The sequence below is a fragment of the Orycteropus afer genome, unplaced genomic scaffold, assembly GCF_000298275.1.
Source record: "Orycteropus afer afer isolate SDZICR_OR568_19922 unplaced genomic scaffold, OryAfe1.0 scaffold00098, whole genome shotgun sequence".
NCBI lineage: Eukaryota > Metazoa > Chordata > Mammalia > Tubulidentata > Orycteropodidae > Orycteropus > Orycteropus afer.
Window position 1 is genome coordinate 634,764 of NW_006921685.1, and position 12,702 is coordinate 647,465.

Consider the following 12,702-nt stretch of genomic DNA (forward strand, 5'->3'; position numbering starts at 1 on the left):
AGAACATTAACTGATTCACTTGCTTTGGACACATCATCATGTTTCCCCAAAATTCCAGGATCTGGCCCTGGAGTGGAACAGCCAATAGTCCACATCAGAGTTCAAGGAGAAGAGAATTTTAATCAGAAGGTAAGAAGGTGCACCAAATGAGAGACGGACAAGGTCTTAATAACTCCAAAAATGCCCACTCTGCTCAATGCTTACAATCAGAGGTCCTTATGCTAAAAGAAAAGAGACACAGCAAGTTTGCAGGATTAGTTAACAATTTTCCAAAAGTAAGATAAGACAATGGGTAACTAGGAAAGGAATGCATCTTGTGAGTTCCCTGCAGTCAGGTAATCCTTAAGAGTCACCATTAGTGATTTTCAAAACTCAGGTAGCTGGTCACAAAAAGCAGCCCTTGAGCCATTATTGACACAGATGGCACTAACTTAGATGACAGGATGCAACAGGAACTGATAACTGTATCTTAAGAAATAGAAGCTAGGTTTTAAAGAAATGGCATCTTAATTAAAAATATGGAGTCAGGCTTTTTGAGAATAAAACATCTTAAAGACTTGCAGTCAGCAAGGATCAATTGCTGAAGGAAGACATCATGTTTGGTGAAGCAGGGTTCTAGCCAGGTATTGGGAGGACTTCTTTGAGATATATTAACACAGTAATCACAACAGTGGACAGGAACGTGCTGGTAATTATGAGGATAATACAGAACCAGGCAATAATTTGTGTTGTTCTACATAATGATCACCTTGAGTAGGATTCAGTTCTATAGTTAATGAACAGCAACAATAAAATATATTATGACATATTGTATTTGATATTTGCACAGTATAATAATTAATATACAAAGTAGTCTGAAGGGACATGTATATTTAGACAATGGTGTGCTGGTAAATATTTTACACTGTCTTTCCAAAACATATGTGCACATGTCTGTATTTATAAATTTTAAATATGAAAACCAATGAGGAGCACTATTTATAAAAATGTTCAGAAGCACAAATATATAAATAATGATAAAATATAATGTAGTGTTTATTGTAAACTGCATATAGCCAATTAATAGTTATGAAATGCTTTCATTGAATATTTCTAAACTCTTGCATCCATAGGCATTATGTTTGTATGGAATAAATTAAGAAAGTTCTGGAATAAATAGTGGTGAATATTTTTGTTTATTTTAATGACTAAAGGAGGTCTGGTGGCACAGTGTTTAAGGCATTTGACTGATAACCCCAGGGTTGGTCGTTAAAACCCACCAGCTACTCCACAGAAGTAAGGTGGGGCAATCTTTTTCCATAAAGATTTACCACTTTGGAAACTCAGTGGGGGTCACAATGAGTTGGAATCAACTCAATGGTAGTGAGTTTGGCTTTTTAATGACCAAGATTAAAAGGAAACAAAGGAGAAATATGTTGCAACTTTAGTCTTGCATTAATGATATTAGTGATTTATTTGTAATCATAATTTTCAAATAATACAAGAAAAGCATCTCATTCTCCACCACTCAACAGTCAGTTTGTTGTGCTGTGGTGACTTGTGTGTTGCTGTGAGGCTAGAGGCTATGCCACTGATATTTCAAATACCAGCAGGTTCACCCATGATGGACAGATTTCAGTGGGGTTTCCAGACTAAGATAGACTGGCAAGAAGAACAGGGTCATCTACTTATGAAAAAAAAAAAGGTCAGTGACATGGTAGGGGAGGGGAGGAAACACTGCAAAAATTAAAAAAAAAAAAAGAAATAAATGGCCACTGAGAACCTGAATAGCAGTGAAATACTGTCTGATATATTACTCAAAAACTTCATGAATAACCGTGAAACATGTCAGATATAGTACTGGAAGATAAGCATCTCAGGTTGGAAGGCACTCACTACGTGACTGAGATAGTGCTGCCTCCTCAAAGCAGAGTCAAATTTAATAATGTGGATGAAATAAAACTTTCAGGACCTTCATTTACTGATGAGACATGACTCCAAATGAGAAGAAACAAACTGCAAGTATTCATTAATAATCAGAACATGGAATGAATGAAATATGAATCTAGGAAAATTAGAAGCTGTCAAAAATGAAATGGAACATATAAAGATTGATGTCCTAAGCATTAGTGAGCTGAAATGGATTGCTATTGGATATTTTGTATCAGAAAACCATATGGTTTACTAGGCTGGGAATGACAAATTGAAGAAAAATGACATCTCCTTCATCATCAAAAAGAAGATTTCAAGATCTATGTCAAAGTATAATGCTGTTGGTGACAAGATAATACCCATATGCTGACAAGGAAAACCAGTTAATACTGCCATTATTAGGAGCTCTGGTAGCATAGTGCCTAAGGCACTTGACTGCTAACCAGAAAGCTGGCGGTACAAACCCATCGACCACTCCTCAGAAGCAAGACAGGGCAATCTACTTCTGTAGTGATACTGCCTCGGAAACCCAAGGAGGGGTTGCTATGAGTCGGGTCCGACTTGACGGCACATAACAACAACAACAACTGCCATTATTAAAATTTACACACCCACCACTAAAGTCAAAGATGAAGGAATTAAAGGTTATTACCAGCAGTCTGAAATTGACCAAACATGAAATCAACATGCATTGATAATTACTGGTGATTGGAATGCAAAGGTTGGAAACAGAAGTAGCATCAGTAGTTGGAAAATATGGCCATGGTGATATAAATGATGGAGGGGATCACATCACAGAATTTTGCAAGATGAGTGACTTATTCATTGCAAATACCTCATGTCAACAACATAAATGGCAACTATACACATGGACTTCACTAGATGGAATACAAAGGACTCAGTTTGATTACATCTGTGGAAAGAGGCAATGGAGAAGCTCAATGTAAAGAGTCAAAACTAGGGCAGGAGCTGACTGTGGAACATGCAATCAATTGCTTATATGAAAGTTCAATTTGAAGTTGAAGACAATTAAAACCAGTCCATGAAAGCAAAAATATGACCTCGATTATATCCCACCTGAAATTTGGAAACTGTCTGAAGAATAGATTCAGCACATTGAAAACCAGTGACTCAAAACCAGATGAATTGTGGAATGATATCAAGGGCATTATACACAAATAAAGCAAAAGTCAATAAAACGACAAGAAAGGAAGAAAAGACCAAAATGGATGTCATAAGAGACTCTGAAACTTACTCTTAAACGGAGAGTAGATAAAGCAAATGGAAGAAATGAAAGAAAACAGCTGAACAGAAGATTCAAAGGGTGGCTTGAGAACACAAAGTAAATTATAAATAAATGCACAAAGGCATGTTGTTGTTGTTGTTATGTGCCATCAAGTTGGACCCGACTCATAGAGATCCCTCCTTAGGTTTCCGAGACAGTATCACTACGGAAGTAGATTGTCCCATCTTCCTTCCGAGGAGTGGCTGGTGGGTTTGAACCGCCAGCCTTCTGGTTAACAGTCAAGTGCCTTAGGCACTATACTACCAGAGCTCCCATGCAAAGGCATAGAGTTAGAAAATCAAAAGGAAAGAACATGCTCAGCCTTTCTAAAGCTAAAAGAATGGAAGAAAACTTTCAACCTTGAATTTCAATAAAAGATTCTATGGGCAAAATATTTAATGATGCAGCAAGCATCAAAAGAAGATGGAAGGAATGAACCATCACACTACCAAAAAGAATAATGTTCAAACATATCAGGAGGTAGCATATGATCAAAGGCCAATGGTATTGAAGGAAGAAGTCCAAGCTTTAATGAAGGAATTGGTGAAAAACAAGGCTTCAGGACCTGACGGAATACTCATTGAGATAAGGGATAAAGCACTGGAGGCACTCACTTATTTATGTCAAGAAATTTGGAAGACAGCTATCTGACCAACTGATTGGAAGTGATCCCTGTTCGTGTTCATTAAAAAGAAAGGTGATCCAACAGAATGTGGAAATTATTGAACAATAGCATTAATATAAGGTGCAAGTAAAAATTTGATGAAGACAATTTAAAAACTGTTGGAGCAGTATATTGACAGGTAATTTCCAGAAACTCAAGCTAGATTCAGAAGAAGACCTGGAAGGAGGGCTATCATTGTTGATATTAGATGGATCATGGCTGAAAGCAAAGGATATCAGAAACATGTCTACCTATGTTTTATTGACTATGCAAAGGTTTTGACTATTTGGATCACAACAAATTATAGATAAAATTACAAAGAATGAGAATTCGAGAATACTTGATTGTACTTATGAGGAACCTGTACATAGATCAAGAGGCTATTGTTTGAACATAATGAAGAAATACTGCACAGTTTAAAATCAAGAAAGGTGTGCATCAGGGTTGTGTTCTTCCACTATACTGACTCAATCTGTGTGCTGAGCAAATAATCCAAGAAAGTAGACAATATGAAGAAGGATGCAGAATCAGGATTGGGGAAAGACTCATTAATAAACTTTGATATGCAGATGACACAAATTTGCTTGCTGAAAATGAAGATGACTTGAAGTGCTTACTTCACATTTCACTACAGATTACACCTCAACATAAAGAAAAAAAAAAAATCCTTAAACTGGACACATAAGCAATATCTTGATAAATGAAGAAAAGATTGAAGTTGTCAATAGTTCATTTACTTGAATCTACAATCATCACCCATGGAAATAGCAGTCAAAAAATAGATGTTGTATTGCAATGGGAATATCTGCTACAAGAGAATTCTTTATAGTGTTAAAGAGAAAAGATATCACTTTAAAGACTAAGGTGCTCCTAATCCAAGCTATGGTATTTTCAGTGGCTTCACATGCATATAAATGGTGCACAATGAATAAGGAAGATAGGAGAATTGCGATGTTAGCAAAGAATACGGAAAATACCATGGAATGCCTGAAGAATGGACAACTTTGTCCTGGAAGAAGTGCAATAGAATACTGCTTAGAAGTGAGAATGGCCAGACTTCATCTAACTTATATTGGTCATGTCAGAGTAGACCAGTCCCTGGAAGAGAGTATCATGTTTGGTAAAACAGAGGGTCAGTGAAAAAAAGGGGAAGACCCTCAATGAGATGGATTGACACAGTGGCTGCAATGATGGACTCAAGCATAACAAGGATTGTGATGACATGACAGGAGCACAATGTTTCATTCTGTTGTACATAGGGTTGCTATGACTTGGAACTAACACTAGGGTTCCTAAAAAATCAATTCCTCATTCTATCTGGTATTCACAATGTAACCGTCTGAAGCAGCAACACACTTCTAAATTTCAATTGCTTTATTTTAATTTTTCCATCACTTTCTTTAGTCCAAGTCAGAGATTAGGCCACTTCTTCTGAAAAGGCCAAATAGTATATATTTAGGCTTAGTGGCAATATGGTCTTTATTGTTATTATTTTGTCAGGTGCCATGAGTCAGTTACAACTCATAGCCTCTCTATATACGATGGAATGAAACACTGCCTGGTCCAGCACCATCCTCACAATTGTTACTATGGTTGGGCTATTGTAGCACCCACAGTGCTTATCTATCTCGTGGAGGGTCTTCCTCTTTTTTTGCTGACCCTCTACTTTATCAAGCAGGATAACATTCCCAAGGGAATGGTCCTCCCTGATAACATGACAAAAGTACAAGAGATGAAGTCTGGCTGCCCTAGCTTCTAAGGAGAATTCTGGGTGTACTTCTTCCCAAAGAGATTTGTTTGTTCTTCTGACAGTCCATGGTACATTCAATATTCTTAGAAACAGCATAATTCAAATTCATCCATTCTTCTTCACTGTTCCTAATTCATTGTCCAGCTTTCACATGCATATGAGGCTACTGAAAAGACAATGGCTTGATCAGGTGAACTTCAGTTTTTAAAGTGATATCTTTGTTCTTTAACAATTTTAACAGGTCATTGCCAGCAGTTTTGTTGTTGTTGTTGTTGTTGTTGTTATGTGCCTTCGAGCTGAACCTGAATCATAGTGACCCCTCTTTGGGTTTCCGAGGCAGTATCACTACGCAGCTTTACTCAGTGCAAATCCTTTAATTTCTTGACTGTTCTTTCCATGGGTGGTTTTTTTCACCTCTTCTTATTCTGAAATTCCAATTAGTTGTATGTTGTTCCTTCTCATGTCTTCCCATATAACTCTTAGGTTCTCTTCATTTCTCTTGAATCTTTGTTCTGATTTTTCTTCATACAGGCTGGTGTCCTGGGATTTGTCTTCTAGTTGAGATATGCATTCTTCAGCGAATTCTAACCTACTCTTTTGTGTTTCTACTGTGTTATGTAACTCTGTAATTTTGGTATTTATCTTATGGATTTCTAACTGCTGTTTTTGTATGAGTTCTGATTGTGCATTAATCTTGTTATTTTGTTCTTGAATGATTTTCCTGAGTTCTTCGAGAGAACTGTCTGTGTTCTCCTTGCTTCTTTTTTTTTTTTTCTTTTAGGCTTTTATAAAGCTCTATAAACATGTTTTTTAAATTCTTTCTCAGATAATTCTATTGCCTCCTCTTCTTCCATATTTAATGATACCTTTGTTTGTGGTTTTGCTTCTAATGCCTTGTCCTGTTTTTTGTTTGTTTGTTTTGTTTGATTTGAGGTTACCTCTGGTTTCCTAGATATTTTCAGGTTGTGTTTAACTGTTGGTTATGTATTGATTTGTTTTGTCTTGGTTTTATGGTTTAATATTTTGAAAAGGTTAAGCTGGTATATTTTATTTTTTTAGTTACAAATTCAGGTATGCTGGGCTGCTCTGCAGTTTTCTTTGTGATGTTGGAATCACTGTGGAATGTGAATATGGGTTTCTGTTTGTCATAAAGAGGGTTTAGAGTTCAAACCAGGAGGTTTTATGGTGGCTGAACATGGCTTCTTTTATTGAATGAGTGAAGTTATTGGTGGAAAATGTTGGAGTGGAAGACTGGGAGAAGGGAAGTTCCCTCTTGGTAGGGGAAGTTTCTAGGGCTTTGAGCAGGCTGCTAATGAAGATATTGTACTGTTATTCACAGGCCTGCAGGTTAATTTCAGCAAAAACTCCAGTTGTTAGGATGTCACCACCTTTAGCCAGGCTCAGACCCATGCAAAAACCCTGCTCCTGAGGGCCCTCAGTGGCAAAAAGCCTACTCTAGACAATTGTCCAGCTCTGTGATCTGCCACAGGGGTTCCTCTCTCTGGTCATGCCCATCTGCAGCACCAGCCCAACCAGCCCAGACTGTGATCTGCCGCAAGAACTCTATGTGTCTGTCCACCCACAGCACCAAAGATCCAGTTGGTTTTAGCAGCACTAGAGTCAGGAGAGTGACTGTTAGTAATCTGTGGTGCCAATATTACTGATAAAGTCAAGAGCAGTCCTCTCAGTGCCACTAAGCTGACCCAAGCCTGGTTGGTGACCTGCTGTGGGGGCACCTCCCAGGACCCACCCTCCTGCAGCACCAATGGACTCTCTACTTGGATTTAAGTGGCACTGGATGTTCCCATTTGCACCTAGCTGACCCAAGTTACTGACAAAATCAGGTGCTGAAGGTAGATCCTTGAGGTGATCACTGGTATGCTAGTGTGGCTACGGTATGCTGGCATGGTGTTTCTTCTTCCTTAACCCAGGGAGGTCTCAGATGGCCTTTCATGCCTGCTGGTCAGCACTCCCCCAGGGAAGTCTCCTATGACATTTCTCAGCTGCCTGTGGGCACTCCACAGGATAGATCTTCTAATCTTGTTATTCCCCCCATCCCCCTACCCCTTTCTTCTTTCTAATTCTACTCCTCTGAGTCTGGTACACTCTGACTCAGTGAGCTGTTCAGCACACCAGAATCCTTAATTCAAACTATTGCACCTAGTTTTTCAAGCATTAAGATGTTAGAGAGAAATAGCATGGTGATCACTGATGAGACTCCATTTTGAATCCAGGTATTGATTGTTGATCCAAGTGAAATGAATCCTTGAAAACTTCAAACTTTTTTCCATTTATCATGATATTGCTTATTGGTTTAATTGTGAGGGTTTTTGTTTTCTTTATGCTGAGGTATAATCCACAGTGAAGGTTACATATAGTGTTTGACCTTCATCAGTAAAGGCTTGAAGTTCTCTTTACTTTCAGCACATAAAATTATGTCATTTGCAAATCACACAAGTTGTTAATAAGTCTACCTCCAATTTCAATGCCACGTTCTTCTTCTAGTCCAGCTTCTCAGACTATTTGCTCAATTTACAGATTGAATAAATTTGATGAAAAAACAACCCTGATGCACACCTTTCCTGATTTTAAAACGTAAAGTATCCATTTGTTCTTTTTGAATTACTGCCTCTTGGTCTATATATATATTCCTTATGAGTACAGTTAAGTGTTCTAGAATTTCCATGCTTCTCAGTGTTGCCCAAAAGCTGTATGACTCACACAGTCTAATGCCTTTACATAGTCAATAAAACACAGGTAAACATCTTTCTGGTATTCTTTGTTTCAGCCAAAACCCATCTGATATAAGCAAGGTTATCCCTCATTCCACATCTTCTTCTGAATCCACCTTGAATTTCTAGCAGTTCCTTGTTGACGTACTGCTACAATTCTTTTTAAATTATTTTCAACAAAACTTTACTTGCATGTGATATTATTCATAATGTTAATAATATCTGCATTCTGTTGGAAGAGCTTTATTTGGAATAGGCAGAAATCTGGACTTCTTCCCAGTCAGCTGGCCAGGTAGCTGGTTCCAAATTCCTTGGCATAGGTGAGTGAGTGCTTCCAGCATTACAACTGTTTGTTGAAACATCTCAATTCGTATTCCATCAATTCCTGGAGTCTTGGATTTTGTTAATGTCTCTGGCAAAGTTTGGACTTTTTACTTTTTGACCATATGTTACCTCCTGAAACGGTTGTATGTCAACAAATTCTTTTTGTTACAATGACTCTGTGTATTCCTTCCATCTTCTTTTGACACTTTCTGCATATTATTCAAAATGTTTCCCATTGCTGTTATTAGGTGCTATCAAGTTGGTTCCAACTCATAGTGACTTTATGTGCAACAGAAGGAAATACTGCCAGTTCCTCACAATTGTTGCTATGCTTGAAGTAATTGTTGTAGCCACTGTGTCAATCCTTGATGAGAGTTCCTCAATTTTCCTGACGCTCTACTTTATCTACTTTATCAAGCAGGATATCCTTCTCCATGGACTGATCTCTCCTGAAAACATGACCAAAGTATCCTAAGTGAAGTTACCTACCATCTTTCCTTCTAAGGAGGATTATGGTGTACTTCTTCCAAGACTGATTTTTTGTTTTTGTTTTTGTTTATCTGGAAGCCCATGTTATATTCAATATTCTTTGTCAACACTACCTTTCAAGTGCATGAACTCTTGTTTGGTTTCCCTTATTCATTGCCCAGCTTTCACATGCTTATGAGGCAATTGAGAATATCAGGGCTAGGATCAGGCACACTTTAAGTGGAACTCAAGGCTTAAATTTTTCTTCAGCTCTTTTGGTTTGAGAAATGCCTAGAGTGTTCTTCCCTTTTGATTTTCTAACTTTAGGTCTTTCACATTTCACTATAATACCTTACTTTTCTTCTCGACTCATCCTTTGAAATCTGTTCAGCTCTTTTATGTCATCATTTCTTTTGTATGCTTTAGCTACTCTCTCTTCAAGAGCAAGTTTCAGAGTCTCTTCTGACATCAATTCTGGTCATTTCCTTACTTTTGTTTTTTTAATGACTTTTTGTTTTTTTCATGTATGATGTCCTTAAGATCCTGATGGATAAGTTCTCTATGATCAGTCAGAAGATCAAGGCCAGCTGTGTAATATACCATCAAATGCTCCTATGCAAGTTTAAGTTGAAGGTGAAGAAAATTAAATGAAGTCAATGAGAGCCAAAATATGACCTTGAGTATATGGGACCTGACAAATGGATTTGATGTGTTGAACATCAATAACCAAATACCAGATGGTTTATCAATGACATTGTCTTTGTTGCAACTACTCAAATCTGCAGTTTCAGTGTGAAAGCATCAGTTATGGCTGTTTTCAAATAATATGTTATTTATAAAAATAATTTATTCGGTTTTTTTTTTTTTCATCTAACTTGTAAATAACACTTGGATTTATTAAAAGGAAAAAGCATCTCACTAAGAAGTTATAATTTACTGACACCTGATTTAGACAATTGATTAAACAAAAACTAAAGCCCTAATTTGAAGAGTTTGATGATTTAAAAAAAAAGAATTTGATGATTTTCATGTATAAATATTCTTCCCAGGGTCAATTTAAAATAGCAAGGTAACTTCAATAAATGCAGAGTTGGGAAAGATGCTCAAAAGCAGACTGTTATGCATGTAACTCTCCATATGCACAGGTTCAGTACCTGTGATTCAACCAACCACAGACTGAAAATATTTAGAAAATGAAAACAAACAAACAAAAAAAATGGCTCTTGAAAAACATTATGTGGTCAAAGCAATCTCTCAAAAGCTACAGGGAGCTTAAAATGCAATTTGCATAGCATTTATCTTAGGTAATGTAAGTAATCTAGAGATGATTTAAAGTATACAGGAAGATATGAGTAGTTTATATGCAAATTTTGGGAGTCAGCTGCAGGGACCCAAATAAGTGTGGTAGGAGAGGTTTCCAAGAGGAAGACAAACTACTCAGTTAGTTTGTCCTACCATGGTGACATGTTGATGTGAGTTTTGAGGCTGAACCACTGGTATTTCAAACCCAGCAGGATACACATGGTGAACAGGTTATCACCCCACCTTACAGACTCAGACAGATTAGGAAGAAGGAAGAGGCCATCCATTTCTCAAAGAATTGGTCAGATAAAACCTTATGAATAGCAAAGAAACACTGTCTGATACATTACCACACAACTTTATGAATAGTCTGTTTAGGTTAGAAGGCTCTCAAAATAGGACTGGGAAAGAGCTACATCATCTGAGTAAACCCACCCTTACTCATATGAATAAGTCAAGCTTTCAAGATTCCATTTGCTAATGTGGCACCACTCAAATTGAGGAGAAACAGCTTCAGTCATCCATTAATCATTGGAAAAAGGAATGTATGAAGTATGAATCTAGGAAAATTGGAAGTTTTCAAAAATGAAATGAAACACATAAAGATTGATATTCTCGGCATTAGTGAGCTGAAATGGACTGGTTTTGGCCATTTTGAATCAGACAACCATATGATCTACTATGCTGGTAATGACAGTTTGAAAAAGAATGGTGTAGCATTCATCACAACAAAGGATGTTTCAAGATCTGTCCTGAAGTACAATGCTGTCAGTAATAGGATAATATCCATACACCTACAAGGAAGACCCATTAATATGACTATTAGTCAAATTTATGCACTAACCACCTAAGCCAAAGATAAGGAAATTGAAGATTTTTGTCAAATTCTGCAGTCTGAAATTGACCAAATATGCAATCAGGTTGTGTTAATTACCACTGGTGACTGGAATACAAAAGTTGGAAACAAGGAAGAATCACCAGTAATTGGAAAATTTGGCCTTGGTGACAGAAATAATGCTGGAATTTGAATGGTAGAATTTTGCAAGACCAATGACTTATTCATTGCAAACACCTTTTTTCAACAACACAAACGGCAAATCTGAATGTGGACTTCACCAGATGGAACACACAGGAATCAGATTGAATACATCTGTGGTAAGATGAAGTGGAGAAGCTCAATATCTTCAGCCAAAACCAGGCCAGGAGCTGATTGTGGAACAGACCATCAACTGCTCATATGTATGTTCAACTTGAAGTTAAAGACAATAAAAACAAGTCCAAGAGAGCCAAACTATAATCTTGAATATATGCCTCCTGAATTTAGAGATCATCTAAAGAATAGATTTGATGCATTGAACATGAACGACCGAAAACCAGAAGAATTGTGGGAGGATATCAAGAACATTATCCATGAAAAAAGCAAGAGATCACTAAAAAGATGAGAAAAGAAGAGAAGACCAAAATGACAGAAGAGACTCTGAAACTTGCCCTTGAGCGGAGAGTAGCTAAAGCCAATGGAAGAAATGACAAGATAAAAGAGCTGAATAGAAGATTTCAAAGAGCAGCTTGAGAAGACAAAACCAATTACTATAATGAAATGTGCAAAGACCTGGAGTTTGAGAACCAAAAGGGAAGAACACGCTCAGCTTTTCTCAAGCTGAAAGAATTGAAAAAAATTTAAGCCTTGAGTTGCAATATTAAGATATTCTATGGGCAAAATATTGAATGACAGGTATACACAGAGTCACTGTTCCAAGAAGAACTGGTCAATCTTCATCCATTTCATGAAGTGGCATATGATCTAGAACCAATGGTACTTAAGGAAGAAGTTGAAGCTGCAATCAAAGAATTGGCGAAGAACAAGGCTCTGAGAATTGATGGAATACCCATTGAGATATTTCAACAAAAGGATGCCCCATTGGAGGCACTCACTCGGTTATGCCAAGAGATTTGGAAGACAGCCACCTGGCCAACTGACTGGAAGAGATCCATATTTGTACTCTTTCCAAAGAAAGGTGATCCTACAGCATGTGGAAATTATCGAACAATATCATTAATATCGCACTCAAGTAAGATCTTACTCAAGATAATTCAAAAACGGTTGCAGCAGTATATTGACAGAGAACGTCCAGAGGTGCAAGCTGGATTCAGAAGAGGATGTGGAACAAGGGATATCATAGCCATTGTCAGATGGATCTTGGCTCAAGGCAAAGAATACCAGAAAGATGTTTACTTGTGTTTTATTGACTATGCAAAGACATTTGAT